The sequence below is a fragment of the Rhinatrema bivittatum genome, chromosome 14 (assembly GCF_901001135.1).
Source record: "Rhinatrema bivittatum chromosome 14, aRhiBiv1.1, whole genome shotgun sequence".
Taxonomy (NCBI): domain Eukaryota; kingdom Metazoa; phylum Chordata; class Amphibia; order Gymnophiona; family Rhinatrematidae; genus Rhinatrema; species Rhinatrema bivittatum.
The window spans coordinates 41,696,021-41,718,896 of NC_042628.1; the positions used below are offsets into that span (position 1 = coordinate 41,696,021).

The window sequence follows — 22,876 nt, forward strand, 5'->3', positions numbered from 1 at the left end:
GATCCCCAGTATTTAACCCATGTCCTTTCGAATACATTTACAGGTTTGTCCTCATCACCTCTTCCAGAAGAGTATTCCAGGCATCCACCACCCTCTCCATGAAAAAATATTTCCTTATGTTGGTTCTGAGCTTTCCCCCCTGGATTTTCATTTCGTTACCCCTAGTTTTACTATTTCCTCTCCAGCAAAAAAGGTTCAAAGTTTGTACATCATTAAATCCTTTTAGGTTTCTGAAGGTCTGTATCATATCCCCCCCTGCACCTCCTCTCTTCCAGGGTGAACATATTCAGATGCTTCAGCCTCTCCTCACAAGTCTTTCTATATAGACCCCACACCATTCTGGTAGCACTTCTTTGGACCGCCTTCATCCTGTCTCTATCCTTTTTGAGATACAGGGTCCAGAACTGAACACAGTATTCCAGGTGAGGCTTCATCAAGGACCTGTACAAGGGAATCACCATCTCCTTTTTCTTACTGGTTATTCCTCTCTCTATGCATCCCAGTATTCTTCTGGCTTTAGTTATCACCTTGTCACATTGCCTTGCTGCCTTCAGATCAGCAGGCATGATCACTCCAAGGTCCCTCTTCCAGTCCATGCACATTAGTCTTTCACCCCCCATCACATACAGCTCTTTTGGATTACTGCACCCCAGATGCATGACTCTGCATTTCTTGGCACTGAATCACAGCTGCTAAACCTTCAACCAGTCTTCAAGCTTTCTAAATCACTTTTCATTCTCTTTATTCCTTCAAGCATATCCACTCTATTGCAGATCTTAGTATCATCTCCAAATAGACAAACTTTACCTTCTAACCCTTCTGCAATAACGCTTGCAAAGACATTGAATAGAACAGATCCCAAAATCGATCCCTGTGGCACTCTGCTTAACACCGTTCTTTCTTCAGAGTAGGTTCCAGTTACCATTACATGCTGTCTCCTGTCAGTCAACCAGTTTTCAATCCATGCCACTATCTTGGCGCCCACTCCCAAGCTTCTCATTTTTTTCACTAATCTCCTATGCAGGACTTTGCTATGCAGGATAAAAGTGATAAAAGACAAGCGTAGCAAGATCCACATGGTTTATGACCTGTGAGGGACATGCTGGGCATGCTGGAAAGTAATTCTGATGTCATTAAAAAAATCGCAAAGAAAAAAAACTTAATAAAGAGTTAGAATGTTCCAATGATGTCTGATAATATTGCACAGTGGTCCAATTCTATTGGAATATGGAAGAATGCAAGTAAGTGTGTCTGAATCAGTGGTAGTGTTAGAAGAAAGGAGAAGCCATTCCTTGTGTGCAAAAAAAGCCCATTTGAATGTTTTTTTTTTAATTAAATGTTTTGGATACCCATGTGTTAGGAAATTATTGGTCACGGTTTGTGCTTGGTTGATGAAATCAATACAAAGTACATAGCTGACGCAGTCTGAGGAACTGGCTCACAGGTACATCATCATGAAGCAGCCATGGGTGGTGACTCTTATGATGGAAGAGAGAGTGCTCTTATCCTCATGTGTGGGTCATTTGTAATCCACACAAATCTGCTGACATTTTAGGGGGGGGGGGTGTCGAATACTTTTGCAAGCCACTGTGTAATAAATTTATCAAATCTGCAATGCCCCCTGAATGAAATGGATGACCTGAAGGCAAGGCATTACAGCCCTGTACTAGGATATTCTGGCTGGCAAGTTTGGAACAGAGACCTCACCATCATTGACAGATAAAGGGAATGCAGATCTGGCTACAGCTCTAGACTACAAAACATGGAAATATATCTAGTTCCTAGCACATCGTAGTTCGTGCAGGTTATACAGGAGACTGCAGACATTTTAGATATATATATATATATATATATATATATATAGTGCGTCATTAACAGGCCTGTTGGGCAGATGGGATGGATCACTAGTTCCCCGTAAATATAGAACCCTAACAAGTCAATTACTATATGCAGTCAACTTAATGACAACATTTTGGAAATGAAATCCTTGTTTAGATCATTAGCATGGACAGATTTGCAACTTTGCTGATACTGAACGATTATGCTATGCTTTGAAAAATGAACAATTTAAATATAATGTAACTTGGGGACCATGCCATGAATACTGTGGAACACCTGTGTAATATTTAAATCTTATGTACCTATCTGTAATGCTTGAATTTCTTTTATAGGTTTCAACTCACACTTAACCTGAGATGGATGAAGTAATGTAAATGATAATGGTATATTGTTCCTTTTTGTATGCCAAAAAAATTTTATAAATAAAGAGTTTATTTTAAAAAAGTATCTGTCATATCACTTATAGTTCTTTTTTTTTTTTTTTAATTCAAGTAAGAACTGTTAATGTTTAATGCAAGTCCCTTATGTAAAGCACAGACTGGTTGGTTATTTGTTCTGCCATTGGCATTATGCCCAGGCTTCAGATGCTTATGACCTGGGCTGTTTTCTGACCAGTATATAATGAAAAATGTTTTTGGATTGTCTAGGACACATGTTTCAATGTACTGTAATATTAGCCATGGCTAGGAAACTTTTAACCACAATAGTTTCACTAAGGTGTTGAACATATTTCTGTAAAAAGATTTTTACCTCTATGTTTGCTGCTATTGGATCATTCTGTGTTACCTCCGTCTCTGCAAGTTGTGGGTCCTTCTGTCGGTATTTATCATCCACAGTCCTACTGCGAGCCCAGGGATCAGCAAGAATTAAATAAGCAAAACTGTCTCGGGCAATAACTGACACTCTGCCCCACTTCCAACAGCTTCAGGTTAATCCCCCACCACCCCATCCCGCCCTGGCAGCTGGGAATGCTACTTTTGCAGTGTCCCCAGGTTCTTGCCAATCCCAGTAGGCAAGAGCAGGATCCAAACTTGGGAATAAATTCTAGTTCTCCAGCATTGCACGACTGCCACTAAACCACTGAGCCAGCCCAGGTGTGGACATTTCAGAAGAGCACCTCTCTGATCACAATGCCTGTGGTCTTCCAGTTTGCTACTTCTTGTTAACTTTACTTTCATGATCTATATAAACTTCTGCATCTGTGTTTGCTTATCTTTTATCATTTTTCTTGCAAGGTGATGTATACTCATTAAAACAAAAACAAATAAACCATAATTTGAAAGAAAAACGTAGTCTAGGATTTTCTTTAGATATAGGCATACTGACATTCTCATTACCTTCTTTACTATGATCTGTTTTATTGGTTTAAGCAGAGTGGCTTGGCACGGGTAGAGGTGTATAAGGCTGACAATACTTTAATTATACAATCCAAATGTGTGTTTGTTTTGATTTTCTAAAGGATTCTTTGAACAAATTCAAAGTTGGTAAGGCTTCTGCGGATGTAGCACACTTCTTGAAAACCAACAAGGCACTTCACAAGCAAAAAATTACAGAAGGTTCAAAATTAAGTGGCACTAAAAAAAAGCAAAACAGATGGGTGCTACATATTAAAATCATCTTCTCCCATCTTCAACCCAACCCAACTAGCTAAAACAATAAAAAGGGAGACATTGGAGGAGGAGCAGATTTCTTAAATAATTGTCTTTTCACTTTACGAGAACATGACAGTAACAGAGTAAACGACAGCAGAAAAAGATCCAAGTGATCCATCCAGTCTGTCCAGCCAGCTTGCTTTATTTATTCTTATATTTATTCTTATTCTGTTTAGTGCCAGTTATCCCAATGCAGGTTACCCCTTATCTTCATTTCCATCCTATATCCACTACAGATTTTCTGTGTTTATCCCAAGCTCTTTTGAATTCCATTACAGTTCTTGTCTTAACTACCTCTACTTCTACAGGGAGGGCATTCCATACATCCACCACCCTTTCCATGAAGAAATATTTCCTGATGTTGTTCCTGAATCTACCCCCTTGGAGCTTCATATTATGATCCCTTGTTCTACAGCTTTCCCTCCATTGAAAAAGGCTTGATTCATATGCCTCTTTCATATCATTCAAGTATCTGAATGTCTGTATCATATCTCCCCTGTCACTTCTCTCCTCCAGTATATAAATATTTAGATCATTCAGTCTCATTTTATATGGCTTTTGATGCAGATCCCATACCATTTTGGTTGCTTTCTTTGGACCTCTTCAATCCTATCCCTATCCTTTTTAAGAAAGGGTCTCCAGAACTGAATATAGTTCTCCAAATGAGGCCTCACCAATGACCTACATAGGAGCTATTATCACCTTTTTCTTGCTAATTATGCTTCTTTCGATGCAGCCCAGCATTCTTCTGGTCTAGAACAATTATTTTTGGTGTCAAGATGGAGTTAGTAAGTTGAGTTTTGTCTCTTGATTCTCTGATTGATAGTGCTAGAGCATGGTGAAACCAGCACAAGAACCACTGGTGGATAGCAGGTCCACTAATCCTATATCCCCACCATCTGGCACGTTGAAGAGCAACACCAGAAGAATCATTCTGTTCACTTAGACGATAGCGTTCAAAGAACTCTGCATGGCCCCATGTATGAGACGATATGGACACGTAAAGATCTATCTGGTGCACGCAGATTATAAAATACGCTATGTCCATCCTCCAACATACATGTGTACATATCAGTATGCATGATTATCAGCAATGCACTGAAAGCTTGTAGAGAAATATAAATATTATAAACATACATGCAGATATGTTACACGTGAAAAAAAAAACAATTTGTTCACGTAAAACCCCAATTTATACATGAAAGTAGGTATGTTTTTAAAAGCTCATAGGTAATTTAAATCATCGGTTTTCCGATACCTCCATCAGTTCACCCAGTCCATTTCCAGCTCATTAAGATCCTCGTAGTACTTCATCCTAAACTCCACCCAGTTCAAACAGACCTCCCACTCAGTAATAGCAGACAAGTCTAATATCAATTGAACTAAGGGGTAGATTTTTAAAAGGAGTGTGCGCGGTGTACATGTGTGTGCGCTACTCGGCGCGCACACATGTATGCCGGATTTTATAACTTGCGCACGCAGGCAAGTTATATAATTAGGGGTCGGCGCGCGCAAGGGGGTGCACAATTGTGCACCTTGCGCACACCGAGCTGCGCTGCCTTACCCTGTTCCCTACCTCCCCTACCTTGCCCTACCTCCCCTGTCCTTTCCCCCTACCTTTTTTTTTTATTTCACAATTTACTTCAGCCACTGTGCCGAGAGCCTGACCCCGCCCCACTCCTGGACCGCCCCGCCCACACCCCAGCCCTTTGCCCAAGCCCTGGGACTTGCGCACGTCGCCGGGCCTTTTAAAAATAGGCCCGATGCGCGTAACCCTTTTAAAATCCGGCCCTAAATAATTAGGTGTAAAACTGTGCAAATAAATTTCCTAATGTAGTCATGAAAATCTCTTGAAAAATAGCAACCTATGCATGGGCCTGCCCTGGAACGCTCCTAGACCACCCCTTTTCTGTACAGGTAAATGTGTTTGTGAAACCAAAAATACATGAATATATTTGATGTTTATAAAATAGCATCTAAGCGAGTACAAGCTATTTACGCCCATATATGCGAATTTTACGTATGTATCTCCTTTGAAAATTAACTCATAAGGCTGTTACAAAAACTGACTCCAGAGTGCAAGGGAAGGAACAAAAACCCAAGATCACTGGAGGCAATAAAAATCTCTCACACCCTTCTCTCTCTCTGCCAGCCACCAAGTGAAAGACAATGCCCTTAAAATTAGGTACAGCAAATTTGTTGCACTATTACAATCACTCTGTTCCTGATTCCCTGATGACTCACTACTTGCGCAGTCAAGTCAGGGCTTTAAAGTCTCCTATCCATAGGGTTATGAGCATTCTCATCCTCCCCAGGGTGAATACCAGGATTTCTTTCTGATACATGCCTACCAGTCTCACTTTACCCTAGAACCCACCCCACAAGTCTGCCACATTGAGCCCTGCCCTTGTCAATCCCATTGTGCGTGTTCCCTAGCACTCTGTCTGTATACCAAACCAGCTGCAGAAATGATGTGTCTGGATTAGGACATGCTGCTGTGTGATGCTGCCCAGCTCATGCCCTGCACTGCAGTAAAATGATATGAAGTCGCTCTCTCATTGCTATGGATGTGGTGGTGGTTCTATGCATTCATGCTATCCTGCCATATACAAAATGAGCCCTATACTGCAGTGTTCAGGACCCCGAGTCGGGATATTGAAACAGAGTCAGTAAAATTGAAAAAGTGAGGGACAACTGAGGCTTGTCCCCTACAACGTAAGACATCCTCATCAACTTCAGCTCACTTTGGATCAAACCAGAGAGGGCTCTGAAGAGGAGAGAGGTGGAGGAAGCCAAAATACTCATGTAATACAGCTCTTGTCATTACATGCTAAGTAAGATTTCTCAGTAGCCAACCAAAGAAATATTGCTGCAAGTCCCTGTGTCCTCAATTTAACCAACAGCTTCAATGCAGATGTGCTACATGCCAAAGAATATTTCCATTAGTAACATAGATGGAGACCAAGAAATCTTTCTGGCAGAAATTAAAGCACTGCTGAAAGCACATTACCCAAGTAATCAGGAACAATTCAGAAGGAGTTGATAGCAGATGCTTTTAACAACTACTTGCATAGCAAAATATAAAATTGCTGAGGATTTAAATAGTCATTAAAATATGATAATACATAGAATATTTAAAAGAAAGATACAACCAGACAAAGAATTAAGTACTTACTTGTAGTAAGTTAGCAATAGTGTAGAAATGTTACCAGAGCCCGCCAGTGCCTCCGAACAATATCCGAAACCGGCTTACTCAAAATTGAAAAAGGGAGAATACAATTACTACATTCCTCATCTGACATAGACGGGGGGAGGAAAAGCCAGTCCCGATTTGTGTACAAAGCACTTTTAAATGCCCTCTTGATCAGTCTCGCCGGGTATCCCCTTGCCGCAAACCGATCGACCATATCCCAAGATTGAGCAAGGAAATCCGAAAGTGAGGAGCACAAATGACGAAGTCTCAGAAACTGACCGGTTGGAATGTTGTCACGTAAAATTCTGGGATGACAGCTATGATAGGACAGCAGGGTGTTGCGATCAATCTCCTTACGGAATAGTCACAAAATTGCTTCCCTCCGAAGAAATCAGAATATCTAAAAAAGATATCTGAATCGAGTCAATACAGAAATTGAATTGTAAATGACTATTCAACGTATTCAGCCAGTCAATAAACATGTAAAACTGTAAATCAGTTCCGAGCCAAATGATAAATATATCATCAATAAACCGCAGCCATAGATGTATAAACCAGTACCATTCAGAGGGATAAAGCAAAGTAGCTTCAAAATGAGCCATGTATAGGCACGCTAAACTGGGAGCCATGGTTGCCCCCATGGCTGTGCCTTTGATTTGTTGGTAAAAAACCTTGTCAAACCGGAAAACATTTTTTGTAAGTGCCAATTCTGATAATCGTACCAAAAATGCGGTAGATATACGATGGGGAGAGGGACACGAGTTCAAAACATCCTCTATAACTGTGAGTGCCGCATCTTGCGGTATGTTCGAATAAAGTGAAACCACATCCAAAGTGACATAAAAAAATGTTCCAGATGGTACAGAAAGATCAGCTAAAATAGAAATGAGGTCAGATGAATCCCGTACAAAAGACCTGATCTTGGGGACAAAAGGTTTTAAAAATATGTCCACAAATTTCGAAAGAGGCTCCAATAAGGAGCCAATTCCAGATACTATAGGCCGCCCTAGTGGCCTGACAAGCGTTTTATGAATTTTAGGAAGGGTATAGAAAACTGGCGTGATAGGTGAAGAGGCTACCAAGAATTTTGCCTCCCTATTGGTGATCATCTTACAATCCACTGCTTGTTGAACCAACAACTTAATCTCATTCATAAGGGGCTCTGTTGGATCCCCGGGAAGGGGTAGATAGAATGAAGAGTCACTTAACTGCCGCAAAGCCTCAGCTTCATAGTCAACCCAATCTTGAACCACAATCCCACCCCCTTTATCAACCGGTTTAATCACAATGGGTCATTCGCAAGATTGCTAATGGCCAAATCCTCATTCTTAGAAAGATTGTAGTGTACATACTGCTTGCAGGAAACTAAACTCTGAACATCTGTGTATACCAAACATTCAAATGCCAAGACTAGAGGATCTGTAGGACCGGGTGGAATCCAACGGGACTTGCTATAAACCACAGAGCCATCTTGAGAGACTGGAGAGTCTGCAAAAAATAATTTCAGTTTAAGAGATCTGAAAAATCGATACAGATGTACATGTAAATCAAAAACATTACATTTCACAGTGGGCACAAACGAGAGTCCTTTATCTAGAGCCCCTGATTCAATTACTGTTAAAGGGCGAGATGATAAATTAAAGACCGTATCAGATGTTATTGCCAGGGGTCCACTTGTTGGTGAGTTGCTCGAGTGACTCGCTGAGACGTCTGTCCTACTGGTGCAGCCCGGGAGCGCGTGTTGCGAATGTCCCGGGGTGCCTGTCCCGAATCTAAAAAAGAAGCAGCAATAGAAGAGTAACGTGAGGAGGCCAGTGCCGTATTGATTGGCAGAGGATCTTGCGCTGATGTGGTATCCAAGTGGTTCTGGCGGACCTGGCCACGACCCCGATGGAGTTCCTCTCCTGAAGAATCTTCTGAAGAAGAATAATCCTGTGCAAACGTAACCTTCCTCTGTGGTTTCTTGGCCATCCATTTGTATACGTATCCGGTCTTATAGTCTGTTTCGTCCCGTTGAAACTTATTAAACTTGATGGCTTTTAGATCATTCCAAAACTTGGTAAGATTCTCTTGAAATTCACCCAACTGGCGGTCAAAAGCTTCAAGAAAGGAAGATTGTTTGATAGTGTCTAATTTATGTGAGAGCTCTTCCTGTTATGTGGTCTGTAATTGCTTAGTGGTCTCAATGATCAAGACCATTAAATCAAGTGAGCACTTATTTAAAATCTGGTTCCAGCGAGTCAGAAAGGAGGGGTTGTCCGCGTGTAATCTGGGCTCCTTCTGAATCCGGAGACCCCTTGGAATACGTCTTACCCTACAGTACTCAGTCAAAGTTGAAGCATGGAGTTCTGCACGGGTTAAGCGTTTTTGTACATTAATCACATCAATCCACGATACCGAAGGCACATCTACTGTGGAGGATTCTGTAAAGAACGGTATGTCCGTCAAGACCGCATTCAGGGCTTCTTCTGTGTAACTGAAAGTCTGGTCATCAACAGTGGCCATTAAATGCTTCAATTTAAGGACACAATCCAAAACCACAAGAAGCAACAACCTGCACTTAGCAAGTAGTAGAGAACACGATAGTGCAAGGAAACATCAGAGTTCCACAAGGAGTTCTTTAGACAGTGTATATTTATTCAGCAGAATTTCGTATGGCAACTCCACTTTCAAACAGCAGACATCTTATAAAATCCCCCGACACGGACCCGTGTTTCGCCGTGGCTGCGTCGCGAGGGACAATAGGCATCAAAGAAATCTGAAAGGGAATACATACAATGTGGAACTATAAAGGAAAGGCTACCCAACCAATTTAATTATGAATTAAAGAAACATACCTTTATAAATACTTTCCAAATGTCAACAGGGAGCGCATTCACCCTCATAGGAGACAGACATTTAAACCTGAAAAAGGCGCGAAAAGGGATCCATCGCAAGACTCACACGGACCAATCACACCACAGACAGTAACTTCAGACCAATCACGATCACACGAACAAATACCATTCAATCTCTCTATTCAGTCCTGATGGATTTACAGTACCTAGTGTATGGATCCATCTCTGTTCCCTTCAACCCAGGTGTTCTGCGTGTCACCTCCCCTGGAGGGGCGTGTGACCACTTCCACCACAAAGAAGAAGAGATCAGAGATGGAATGTACAACTTTTTGTCACATTCTTGACAGATGAATAACATCTCCTACGTAAGCACGTATTGCAGAACATTCAGCTGCTTTGTACCGGCTTGTTTAAATGCCGGATGGCTTCAGTAATAATCAGCCTCGTTGTCAGTTTCCACAGTTGAAATGCCATCAAAAGGAAGGCTGCTTACAGGTCTGTGTGTTCAAGTTCGCTTCTTGTTTCTTTTCAATTTAATACAGAAAATGTATTAGCAAGATTTTTCTGCATATAACAAATTTTATTTTATTGAAGATTTGCGATCTCCTTGTTTCAGAACAAGGAGGCGGCTTATGAGGCAACTCACACACATGCTCAGTAGAGCGCAAAGCTCTACTAGCTTGGAGAGACAAGTCCATTAGGTGCCGCCGGATGATGTCACCAACATGAAATGGCTAATTCATCCTGCTTATCGACGGAAAACATTTCATGATGCTGACCAACACTAAGCCTTTCTGACAAAGCCGATGTCTCATGACTAAACCTGTTCTTAATATCTCTTGTTTACTCTGTTTTTTAAACTGTTGTTTTTAATGTTTTATACTGATGCTGTTAAAATGTTATTTTCCCCGACCTCTAAAATGTTATTTTCCCCGACCTCTAAAATGTTATTTTCCCCGACCTCTTAAGTTCAAGAATGCTGACACCCCAAATGACTACACCTCCGCCTTTTTCTCCATCTAAACTGTTCTCATGTCCTTTCATAAGAAGTGCTGTTAAGTTACCATTGTAACCAATTCTATTTATTTTATATAAACCGATGTGATATATTAGCTTGAATGTTGGTATATAAAAATAAATAAATAAATAAATAAAATGATGTCTAGTTTAATTCTTTGGTACAAACCTCTGCATGTGGCTATGACAATATTGATGATGAGAATCTGTATGTAAACATTAAACATCAGAGATGGCTCTTCCCTATATAGGAAATTACGTAAGAAAGAGTTAACTGGTCATCCCAGGCAATAACCAATAGCAGGGCTGCTTTAAAAATGCTTTATGGAATCAAAATGAGCTCTGATCTCCCTGAGATCAGAGACAGTGGAAGCTCTAGTGGACTAGGCGGCCATCTAGAGTGCCGCAATTTGGGGGGGGGGGGGGTGGCACAGCAACTGCATCTCCTCCTTCCCGCAGACGTCACACACAGTGATCTCTTAAGCCTTCTTTCTCTTCAGAAACTAGACTAAAAAATGACTTGGTATGACTTGACTTTGTGCTGAGTGCTGTGAATCTGGCCCTGTTCCTTAGAAGAATATTCAGAATGGTAATAACAGGTGCAGAGAAATAGATTTTATTTTATTTTACTCTGTTAGCATTGAAGGTAAGAAGACAGGAACCCTAGAAAATTACATCCTTATCTCCAAACACAAATGGAGAAAACTTTTAAAAAATGGTTATTTTCTCTTTAATTTGAATCCTTCTTCCTGATGTTTACCTCTCAACTAGGCTCAACAAACTGGTGAAATATCACAAGAAAGGAAAGAAGAGTTCTCTTGGCACATACCAAGCTCTTAATGATACAGGAAAAAGCTTTAGATTAAAATGGTCTTTCCTCCATTTGCTGCAGAAGAGAATGACATTTAGTGCAATATATCTATGGTTGAACATTTCAACTCAGCCAGTTTTTGAACTGTCCAAGTTAAAGCGAGTCTATTAGCAACTCCAGATCCTTTTGCTCACAAAATAATTTTCTTAGCAATATCATGGGTTTCCAAGACCATTTTACATTTAATGAGAACAGGTTGTATGGTCAAGGGTCAAAAGTTCTACATATTTTTCCCACAGATGAGAAGAAACGCCTCAGCACATCTGACCCAAACATTTTGCTATGATCTCAAGAAAACATATCTTAGTCCCTAACAAATGCACAGCCATGCAAAAAGGCAACAGCTCTCCTGAAATGCCAAGAATGAAGTGCTTCTCCCTGTTTGTCTACAGAGAAAAATACTCTCAATTCAATATTACCACTATTAATTTCTATAGAACTACTAGACATACACAGTGCAGTACAGACACACTAGGAGAAAGCTTCACTCTATGGAGTTTATGATCTAGTCAAGACAGATAAAACAAATGAGGTGTCAGGAAATTGATTTATTACAGAAAACAAATGTTCAAATTATGCAGGCTAAGATCCGGAAGAGCCAGTATTTAAGAGTTAAAAGCAACCTCAAAACAATGGGGTTTTAGGCAGGAATTGGCAGCATCATGCACCAACTCAAAAAGGCACAGCAATATGGAAAGTGCAAAGTCAGGGTACAGATAGCAGTTTACCCGATGAAAAAAGGTTACAAGAAGGGGTATAGCAGAGATAAGAGAGCAGAGGTAATGGAGGAGCTCAAGACTGAAGGCACTTATTCATGCATAGAAGTTTCAAGGGTATGCAGAAACAGATGGGGAGTCAATGTCCTGACTTGAGAAGAGTAGGTGGTGTCATGTGCTTGTAATGACATGAAGGAAGATAAGTCCTGCAGCTGAATGTTGAATAGACTGTAGTGGAGACAGATGGTTCAGTAGGAGGCCTATGAGAAGGCTGCAGTAATCTAAGTGGGACGTGGAGAGAGAGCAGATAAGAGTTTTGGTAGTATGTTCAGAAAGGATGGATTTTAGTAATGTTCTAGAGGGGAAAAAAAAGAACCAAATAAGTGCACCACAAACAAATCACACTGTGGATCAATCAAAAACATACATGTGGCAAGAAAAAAAGGTTATTTTTAAATAACTTACTAAAACATAGATAATTAGAAGTGGAAATGGGCACTCAAATTACAGTAAGACTATATTTCAGGATAAAAATATCCTTCATATATAGACTGCTAAAATCTATGAACCTAGCCCATAAATCACTAACTATAAGCTTTAAAAAATATTTTTTAATACATTTTTCATAAAATAAAAGTACATCCATTATAGTGTTTCAACAGTAAGCTATATAATTTTTTTTTTGCATCCAAAATATAAAGTCAACACTTATCTGTTATGTCCCGCGGCCGCAGACGGCTGCGGCCACAACCCCCTACCTCGCCTGCGGCGGCGGGCCCGCCATGGCAGCATCGAGGAAGCCGGGGAAGTCGGGCCCCTTCGCGGGTCTTCATGGTGACTGACCGGCAGGGGAAAACCTGCTTTCCTCCCGCGGCGTCGGGCTGCCCTTCCTCTGCGGCCAGAATCCAAGATGGCCACCATAGGCGCGAGGCCGCGCCTCCTCACGAAATTTAAAGGGGCCTCTAAATTGACTTCACCTGTGCCTGACGGCTCAGGCACAGGGAAGTATATAAGGAGGCTTCCCACACCCATTCTTTGACTTGGCAACGATCCTCATTGGTCAGGTCTGCTTGCTTCGGTGAGTCTTCTAGTGTCTTGAATCCTTGTTCCGGATTCCTGTCTCGTCTTGGTGTTCCTGGTTCCTGACTTAAGATTGGCAAGCGGTGATTCTCTGGTGTGTGACTTCGGACTGGCAAGTGGTGATCCCTCGGTGTGTGTGACCTCGGACTGGTAAGCGACGACCCTCTGGCACTTGACCTTGGACTTCTTCTTGACCATAGTCTCCAAGGGCCCACCTAAGTCCCAGCAGCCCGGGTCCCTACACCCGGGAAGCCCGTGGTCCCCTCCTCCCGGGGGGACCACGGGCTTCCAGGGGTGAAGCTCCAGTCAGCCCTTGCACCGAACGCTCGACTCCTTGACCTCTCAAAGGTCCACCTAAGTCCCAGCGGTCCGGGTCCCTACAGGCTCCTCCTGGGGGGACCGTGGGCTTCCAGTGGCGAAGACACAGTTCCTTTCCTCAACGTCACGACTCTTCGTCTGCCTCCACAGTCGCCTCAGTCTCCAGTGCCGAGGGTCAGCTGGTCACATCTTCTGTTCCTGCCTCGCCACCCGACGGGAGAACCTACGGATCTTCCTCCTAAGGTATACCAACAGGGAGGGAAAACCTTTCTTAAACAAAACTGAATATGGATTATATCACATCACTGAAGGAAAAATTTTCAATTCAATATTTGTTTTCTTTTAGTGACATTTTCCATATTCTGTTTTGTTGCAGAAGGATTTCCCTCTCTGTTGACTAACAGCATATTCCTTTTTTGTGATTAACCTTTGTAGTCATATGATGATTACATTGACTGCTACACTCTACTATGATAAGCTGATCTGTCAACAAGTATGCAAGTGGGCATGCTTATATCCATTAAAAAATTGATTGGTCAATGATATCGTGATTTAGAAACTTATTTAAAATTAACTCTCCATAATATGGAAAGATTATATGACATTGACAGAATGTAACCCTCAATCAGGTGACACCTGCCCAAAATGCAGCTGTCAGGCATGGACATCTTTGGTTCAACACTGAGCTGCAATATTTTGAGAAGGTAAGTGCTGACTTTGTATGTTGGATGCAAAGAAACATATAGCTTATTGTTTTAAAGTACAAAAATGGACATAGTTTATTGTATGAAAAATTTATTGAAAAAAATAAATTGTATAAAGCTTATAGTAAGTGGTTTCTGGGCTAGGTTTATAGATATTAGCAGTCTTTATATGAAGGGATATTTTTAGCCTGAAATATAGTCCTACTGCAATGAGTGGAATCTGGGCTATAATTAGAGATAATAGTGGTCTATATATGAAAAACAGTCTTACTGCAGTTTATGACAGCTCATTCCCACTGCTAATTATCTTATAGTAAGTTGATCCATAATGTGGTTTAAGAGAGAAAAAAAAAAGACATTTTATCAGTGTTTTGTAACTGAGCAGAGAAGAAACGGATGATGTTAAAGCTGTAGCCTGAGAGGACTGGAAGGATGATAGTGTTATCCATAGAGACAGAAAATTGGGGAAGTGGATTTGGAAGGAAAGATCAGTTCTTTCTTGACCATGTTAAGCTTAAGATAGTGGTGGGATAGCCAAGCAGTGATCCAAGAATGCTGAGATTTGGGACTGGACTATAAGTGAAAATTTTGGTGCAAAGTTGGATCTGGGAGTCATCGGCATAAATATTTATTTATTTAGAAACTTTTCTATACCATCGCTAAGTTATATACCATCGCAACGGTTTACAAATAGGCACATAGACTAAGGTAAGTAAATGTAGGATATCGTACATTCTAACAGGTGCCAATAAAGTTCGGTTACAATTTCATAAATAAAATCATTATTTGAATAATGTTGGTCAAGTCCAGGTATATTATTGAATTACTATCGCTTTGAGATATTACTTCTTACTGAAAGTCATAGGAGATTAGGGCAAAAAAAAGGGAATGGAGTGTAAAGAGAAGATAAAAGAAAAACAGAGTATGAGGGTAGATAAGGACCATAAAGCCTATCTAGACTGCTTATTTTCATTAGTTACAGAGACCCACTTGATCACTGGTTTTCCCCTTACTTCTTCTGAACTGGGAAGAAGGGATAGAAGGTAAAGTTTGTCTATTGCGGAAGATACTACATATGCAACAGAGTGGACACACCTGAAGGAGTAGAGAGATTGAAAAGTGATTTAAGAAAGCTTGAAGGAGTGATTAACGACTTGGCAGCTGGGATTCAATGCTGAAACGTCTCAAAACCCTACTCTTTCATCAAAACTTCATAACAATCCTTCAATCTTTAGCAATTTAGACTTCTGTAATGCCCTGTTCTTTGGGCTCCACCAAAATGCTATTCGACCACTACAACTAAAGCAAAACTCAGCAGCACACATCCTTACGGGCAAGTCGCATACAGGTCAATTCAGTAAAAGTCGCGGGAGAGTGGGCGAGCGAGTTTGACAGCCGATGCTCAATTTTGCCGGCGTCGGTTCTCAAACCAGCTGACAGCCACTGGTTCAGAAACCGGACGCCGGCAAAATTGAGCGTCCGGTTTTCAACCCATGAGCTGCGGGCCAATTTATTGACTGAACTTTCAAATCTCCAGGTTTTCTTTAGTTACAGCAAGAGCCATGGAATGTGTGCAGGGCATGGATAGCCAGGCTTGTTTTGTTTGGCGCACACAATGAACACAGCACCTCTTCATCTTCTTCCTCTCAAGCTTTCTCCTTTGAGTCTTTCCAGCTTCTGTCTTGTCCTAAGGCTGAGCAAAACATGGAGGATGCACACTGAGCATCGAATATACTCATTCTGAGTGTTGGAAGCAGCAGCAGTAGAGGATCTTTGGCAGTCAAATATGGCAGCCAAGGTAACTGAGCTGCCCATCTCATACTGACTTCTCCCTTCTACACTTGTACATATAGGAAACTGGTCTGTTGTGATGAGCTCATGTATGTCTCTGATTCCTCTCTCTCTTTATTTTAAGAATTGGAAGAGAGACTGATGGATCTTTCAGTACTTCTCTAGCTCTTCTTTGGTCTACATGCATTCTCTCCATGACCACATTGCCTGCCCTGTGGAGGTTGGTGTACCACAAAACATTTTTGTTAATCTAGGTGTGCCTTGGGCTTGAAAAGGTTGGGAAACCCTGATGCAACTCATGGGACTCCCGCTGACAGGGGCTGGGGAGAAAGTCTTGCTTTAGGGCCCTTATGGCTATGGACACCCTCTTGGTGTTCTTAATAAATGAGAATTTCACAGCACTGTTGCTCCAAACTGAAAAGAGTTTACTAGTTATAAATTGTTGTATAGTAACCAATTGATAAAAAGCGCAATTTTCTTCTGGTGATATCCATAAAGCAAAGTTAAACAGTCACCTAAATAATTCATATACATGAAGGGGCCTCCCCTGATTCTAGGTACTCATTCAGATTACCCCAGTTAACTACCATTTACTCTCCTACACTCTCTTTTTTTGATTCCGATTCATTCTTGTGACTCTCCTAATGAGAAAAGTTTATTTATTTTATTTATTTATAACTTTTTTATACCGAAGTTCAAATAACAGAGTTACTTATCATTCCGGTTTACATTACAACAAATAGCAAAATGACAGAATATGTCTTACAAAGAACAAGGATGAGAGTAACTTGGGGAACATAACTAGGATATAAGAATAATGTGTGCTTGGGGAAAAAGACTAAGATAAAACATAACTAGTAACTTGGAGAGCATAACTAGGATAAAATAACAATATGTGCAGTTGCAACACGTTGCAAAAGGACAATGTGTGCAGATGTGTGCAGATGTGTGCAGATGCAACGTGTGCAGATGCAACGAATAGGATAAAACTTTCAAATCTCCAGGTTTTCTTTACTCCCTCTGGATGCGAGACACCACTGGAGAAGCTCCTGCTGCACACTTCCATTAGTAGACAAATTTCCAAAGCTGCAAACATACTGGAAACTGCTCTGTTCCTTTATATTTCTCCAGCTCCTTTACAATATTGGAAAAAACAAATCCTAGAAGAGCAAGGAGTCAGTATAGGACACCACCCCCACCCCCAGGAATCCTAGTCATATTCCTTTAGGAGGTCCCTCACAGACTACTCAAGCATTTTCTCTCTCTCTCTCTCTCTGAAGACCCAGAGTCTCCGACCTTGAGCCATGGATCCACTATAGAAGACAGCACAAGAACCAACTTTTAAAAACAATTGGGGGTGCTAAACTCAACACAAATTGCCCCTCCCTTGTCACAGTGAAGGACTTTGCTCAATACTGGGGGTGTGAGCTGGCACCTATGGGAGAGAGAGCTAGCTCTGTGTTCTTGCTTTTATCACACCTACAAAATCTCAGGCACAGTCACTGGGATGTGTCTGTATACAGTATACTCCTCTTCTAAGCCTTAGTCACATGATCTCCCTCATGAAAGATAAACATTTGCCTAGTAAAGGACCTGTGGGCAGGGCTAATGCTTCCATTAGGCAAACTAGGTAGTCACCTAGAGCACATACCTTGGGGGGGGGGGGGGGGGGGGGGCCATCAAAATTGTGGAAGGAGGCCCGAGATCACCAGCAGTTCCTATCCCGCTGGTGGCTGAAGAGCCCAGGAGCTGCTGTGAGTAGGTAAGTCTTGGGGGTGCAAGACTGATGATTGCCTAAGGCAGCCAATACCCTTGCACTGGCCAAGCCTATGTCAAGGAACAGATGATAATCAAAGGTGCTGAAAGCAGCAGATAGGTCAAATAAGATGAGAATCGATTAAAGGCCCAGTGTCCATTCACCGACATTCAAGGTTCAATGCCCATTACAGCCAAAGAAAGTAAAATGATACAAGCATATTAGCTTAGTTTTGTTTGTTCAAGATAACCAATTCTCTACTAAAAGCAAAGTGTATTATAGAAGAATAGAATCAGTGATTACCCAAGGAAAAGGTTCAGTAAGGTAATGGGATGGAGTAATAGCTTTATGATGCCTTAATCTCACTTGCACTTGTTCATTTATGCCAAGTCCCTATCTTAAGAAGATAAAAGTTTCATTATCTCAGCAGTTTGATATAGACAGTGCTCTTTAGAGGCTATGGGTATGAATTAAGCAGTTGATTTACTAAGCTGCAGCAAATAGTGATCTGTAAAATTGATTAAGGAACTGTTTATGATTCTCTGTATTGTTTTTTTGTAAAATGTATGTGCATATTTTATGTGCCCTGCTGAGGAACTTACATTATGTAAGTAATAAATTCTTAAAATAATTCTTGCATAATTAAGATACTGACAAACACTAAAATGCATTATAGCCCCATTTCTGCTACCCATTCCTCTGCATTAAACTGCTTCATTAGACCATAGAGTAGAAGAGACCAAAGGGTGCTCATGTGCTAAAGAATGAATGAATCAAGTCAGAGAAATAATAAAAGGATTGGATCTGATTATGATTTGGTGATACCATCTCATAGAAATTTTAGTGCAAGATCTGTTAATAAAATGTTGAACTATGCACCTGGATTCCATTATCAAGAGTATTTAAAAGTCAGTGGCACTTTGATTTCTTGGTCTTTTTCTCCAAGCATTCCCCTCGTTAGTTTGTAGAGCATTCTGGGTCGTCCCACTCCCCCCCCCCTTGTGATATGTGTGCCAGAAATACTTGTATTTCTTAGTTTATAAATGTTCCTTAATCCTTTCTGAAAGTCTAACAGATTCTTCTGTAGAGTAGAGTATAATTAAAATAACCATCATGAAAATTATTTTACTCTCTATTTTTCTGAAAATGAAATACAAGATTTTATATCATAATGCTTTTAGCTACTGCCAAGCTTTATAAGAACTATAATACCTACAAGTTTTATTTTAATTTCTTTCACAAAAATCTGCTCAGAAAAAGCATTTGGCCATCTCGCACCAGTTAAAATAAAAGCAGCTTGTATTAGTTAGGAATAATTCTGGGACCCCCAGGATAGGAAGTCTTCACCGTGCGCTTGCTGGGTGTGAGCATCCGAATTCCAGAAATACTTTATAACAGAAAAGAGGCAGGGATGGGAGGTAGGAACTGCACTCTTCAGGTCAGGGAAGTTAAGGAAAAAACCTTCCCCCGCAACTGTCAGAAAAGAAAATGTAAAAGGACATCTGTCTTCAACTCCCTAGTTACTTCCTTTTCCATTATGCTTCGATGCTTGCTGTTTAAGCATTGGGTGCATAGAGGACTGATGCATTTGTGTCATATGCGTCGACTTTGTCTTATGCATCGTAGGTGGTTTATCTCTCGACACTTGCATCGAGGGTTGGTGCGTCAACTCTGTGCTTTGCACTGCATCGTGCATTGCACTTTGCCCTGTGTCGTGCGCCATAGGCGTCGATTGCACTGCCTCCTTTGGCCAGGTTGTGTCATATGTCATAGGGCACAATGTTTCTCAACTCCTGACACTCTTAAGTGATGGTTTTGAAGAAGCTTATGGGGCTTTGAGATGGTTTTGGTGGTCTCGAGCTCTCTGGGAGTTTTTCTCACCTGGCTCTGCCTGCCTTAATCTGTAGCGGTCATCAGCCCCACCAACTATGCTTATTTAGGCTGAGTAGGCCACTGAGTTTTGGGCCCCGAGGAGGGATGAGTGGAACAATGCTCTGGGGTTGGCACATAGGAGACAGATGAGACTCCTTTGTTTTCCCTCAGTCTAGCTATCTGCTCAGCCCGTTGTCTTTAGGTCTTGGCAACATTCTGCCACAATTGCAGCAGGATGCTTGCTCACGGTCAGGCCCCAGGCAGCAATAATTATGTCCATTGGTGACAGACATAATTTTGCTACACTGGCAGCACTTGAACCCTGAGGTCGTCGAAGCCATTGAAGCACTGAGAAGTGCTGTTTGGGGTTAGCAAAGTGAAGAGAAAGTTAAGAGGAGAAGAAAGAGAGAGAAGTTGAGCTGTGCATCTGTGAGTTGCATGGGAAAAAAAGAGACCAGGCAATCGCACAGGAACCACCACGCAGAGCAAACCTCTGCGTATCTTGAGAGAAGTTCCGCCCCAAGCTGCCTGGAGGACATCCCAGCAGCTTGGCTAATTCAGCCTGTTATCGACGGGGAAAAAAAGATAGCCTGTGAAGTAGTATATAAGAAACGCCCTCAAACCACCTTAAAGGACCGGCCACAAGTATTTGCCTGGTCCTCCTTAAGGACCAACACCACAAGGGATTCTGGTCCAGGGGACCTCCCTTTAGCTTGGGTTAAGTTGGCAGGGCTCAGAGGGGTTAGGGAGGCCCCAGAAAGCAGAGAGAGAGCTACCATATGCAAGATCCTCTTATGTGTAAAGGACTATGCAATATCTGAAGTAAGGTGAGCCATATCATTTATTGTGACTCCTGAAGGGAAGGTGTAAATAAAATGCACTTAAGGAACAACTAGAGTCTGCTTCCTGTTTCCTCTAGCTGTTATCAAGCCACCTACCACTGAAGCCACCACAAGTCCTCTTGCCCAAAAGAAAAGGCCAACTCTTTCTTTCTCTCTATATCCCCCACGAATATCTCTCTCTCAGGCCCAAAGACACACACACATACCCACATTCTCTCTCAAGCACAAAGATATGTACACACACCCCCAACACACACACACACTTACATACTTTTTCTCTCAGGACCTAGCAGAATGTCACACATATGCAAAGTACAGACATATCTCACCAAATAAAACAGAATAAAGAGACTACAAAATGTAAATAAAAAAATGCAGACAAAACCTGAAGTGGAAATCACATGCAACCAGACTGTTATGCAGTGCAAAAAGGAAATACAGAAATATCACTATTCCTCATAAAACAAACAAAATCAAGAAATATAAAACATCATTCATAATAGTAAGAACATAAGAACATAAGAAAATGCCATACTGGGTCAGACCAAGGGTCCATCAAGCCCAGCATCCTGTTTCCAACAGTGGCCAATCCAGGCCATAAGAACCTGGCAAGTACCCAAAAACTAAGTCTATTCCATGTAACCATTGCTAATGGCAGTGGCTATTCCCTAAGTCAGAGCTTTCCAAACTTTTCATGTTGGTGACACACTTTTTAGACAAACATAATTTCACGACACGGTAATTCAGTCTACTAGTAAACCAGAGGTTAAAGGTTAAACAAACGAAACATATTTCGACAATTTATGTATGTTTCCTTAAATATATACATAAATAAAATGTTTCACGACACAACCTATCTCATGAAAACCTTAAATTTATATTAAAAATATATATTCCAAGATTAATGTTATTGTTATAATTTATGAGAAACAATAATAAAAAAATTGTCTGTCCCCCACATACTCATCTCTCTCCTCCCCCCAGCACATGTCTGGCCCCCACACACTCATATCTCTCCCCCTCAAGCACATGTCTGTCCCCCCAGCACGTTTGCCCCCCACTCACTCATCTCTCTCTCCCCAGCACATGTCTGGCCCCCACACTCATGTACCTCGTCTTTTTGATTGTTGCCAGTTAAGTGCTTCACTCCCTTCCATGATCACCAGACACTGCTGCTTGCAGTCAGTACTCCTCATGGCCAGGCCTCATCGGCAGCAGCAGCCAATGCAAGGATGGCTGGACTCGTTCCACCAAGCCCCCCCAAAAAACGCGATTGACAGCAAAAATCACCCAATAATAAGCAACCCATAAACTGAAAAAAAAAAGTGAATCTCTAGAAAAAAAAAGCCCAAACTCGCATCAGAGTTGACCGGGCTTGCGCGACACACCTGCACACTGCAGGCGACACACTAACGTGTCCCGACACACAGTTTGGAAAGCTCTGCTCTAAGTGAACTTAATAGCAGGTAATGGACTTCTCCTCCAAGAACTTATCCAATCCCTTTTTAAACACAGCTATACTAACTGCACTAACCACATTCTCTGGCAACAAATTCCAGAGTTTAATTGTGCGTTGAGTAAAAAAGAACTTTCTCCGATTAGTTTTAAATGTGCCCCATGCTAACTTCATGGAGTGCCCCCTAGTCTTTCTATTATCCGAAAGAGTAAATAACCGATTCACATCTACCCGTTCTAGACCTCTCCTGATTTTAAACACCTCTATCATAACCCCCCTCAGTCGTCTCTTCTCCAAGCTGAAAAGTCCTAACCTCTTTAGTCTTTCCTCATAGGGGAGTTGTTCTATTCCCCTTATCATTTTGGTAGCCCTTCTCTGTACCTTCTCCATCGCAATTATATCTTTTTTGAGATGCGGCGACCAGAATTGTACACAGTATTCAAGGTGCGGTCTCACCATGGAGCGATACAGAGGCATTATGACATTTTCCGTTTTATTCACCATTCCTTTTCTAATAATTCCCAACATTCTGTTTGTTTTTTTGACTGCCGCAGCACACTGTACCAACGATTTCAATGTGTTATCCACTATGACACCTAGATCTCTTTCTTGGGTTGTAGCACCTAATATGGAACCCAACATTGTGTAATTATAGCATGGGTTATTTTTCCCTATATGCATCACCTTGCACTTATCCACATTAAATTTCATCTGCCATTTGGATGCCCAATTTTCCAGTCTCACAAGGTCTTCCTGCAATTTATCACAATCTGCTTGTGATTTAACTACTCTGAACAATTTTGTGTCATCTGCAAATTTGATTATCTCACTCGTCGTATTTCTTTCCAGATCATTTATAAATATATTGAACAGTAAGGTCCCAATACAGATCCCTGAGGCACTTCAGAACAGCTAACAAATATAATTATCTA

General features: G+C 41.3%; 1 protein-coding gene across 5 annotated transcripts in view; it reads right to left on the reverse strand.

Annotated features, from left to right (window-relative positions):
• RAB11FIP3 (RAB11 family interacting protein 3) overlaps positions 1-22,876 on the reverse strand; it is a 291,188-nt gene that overhangs the window by 246,583 nt on the left and 21,729 nt on the right. The gene's annotated exons all lie outside the window — the stretch shown is intronic.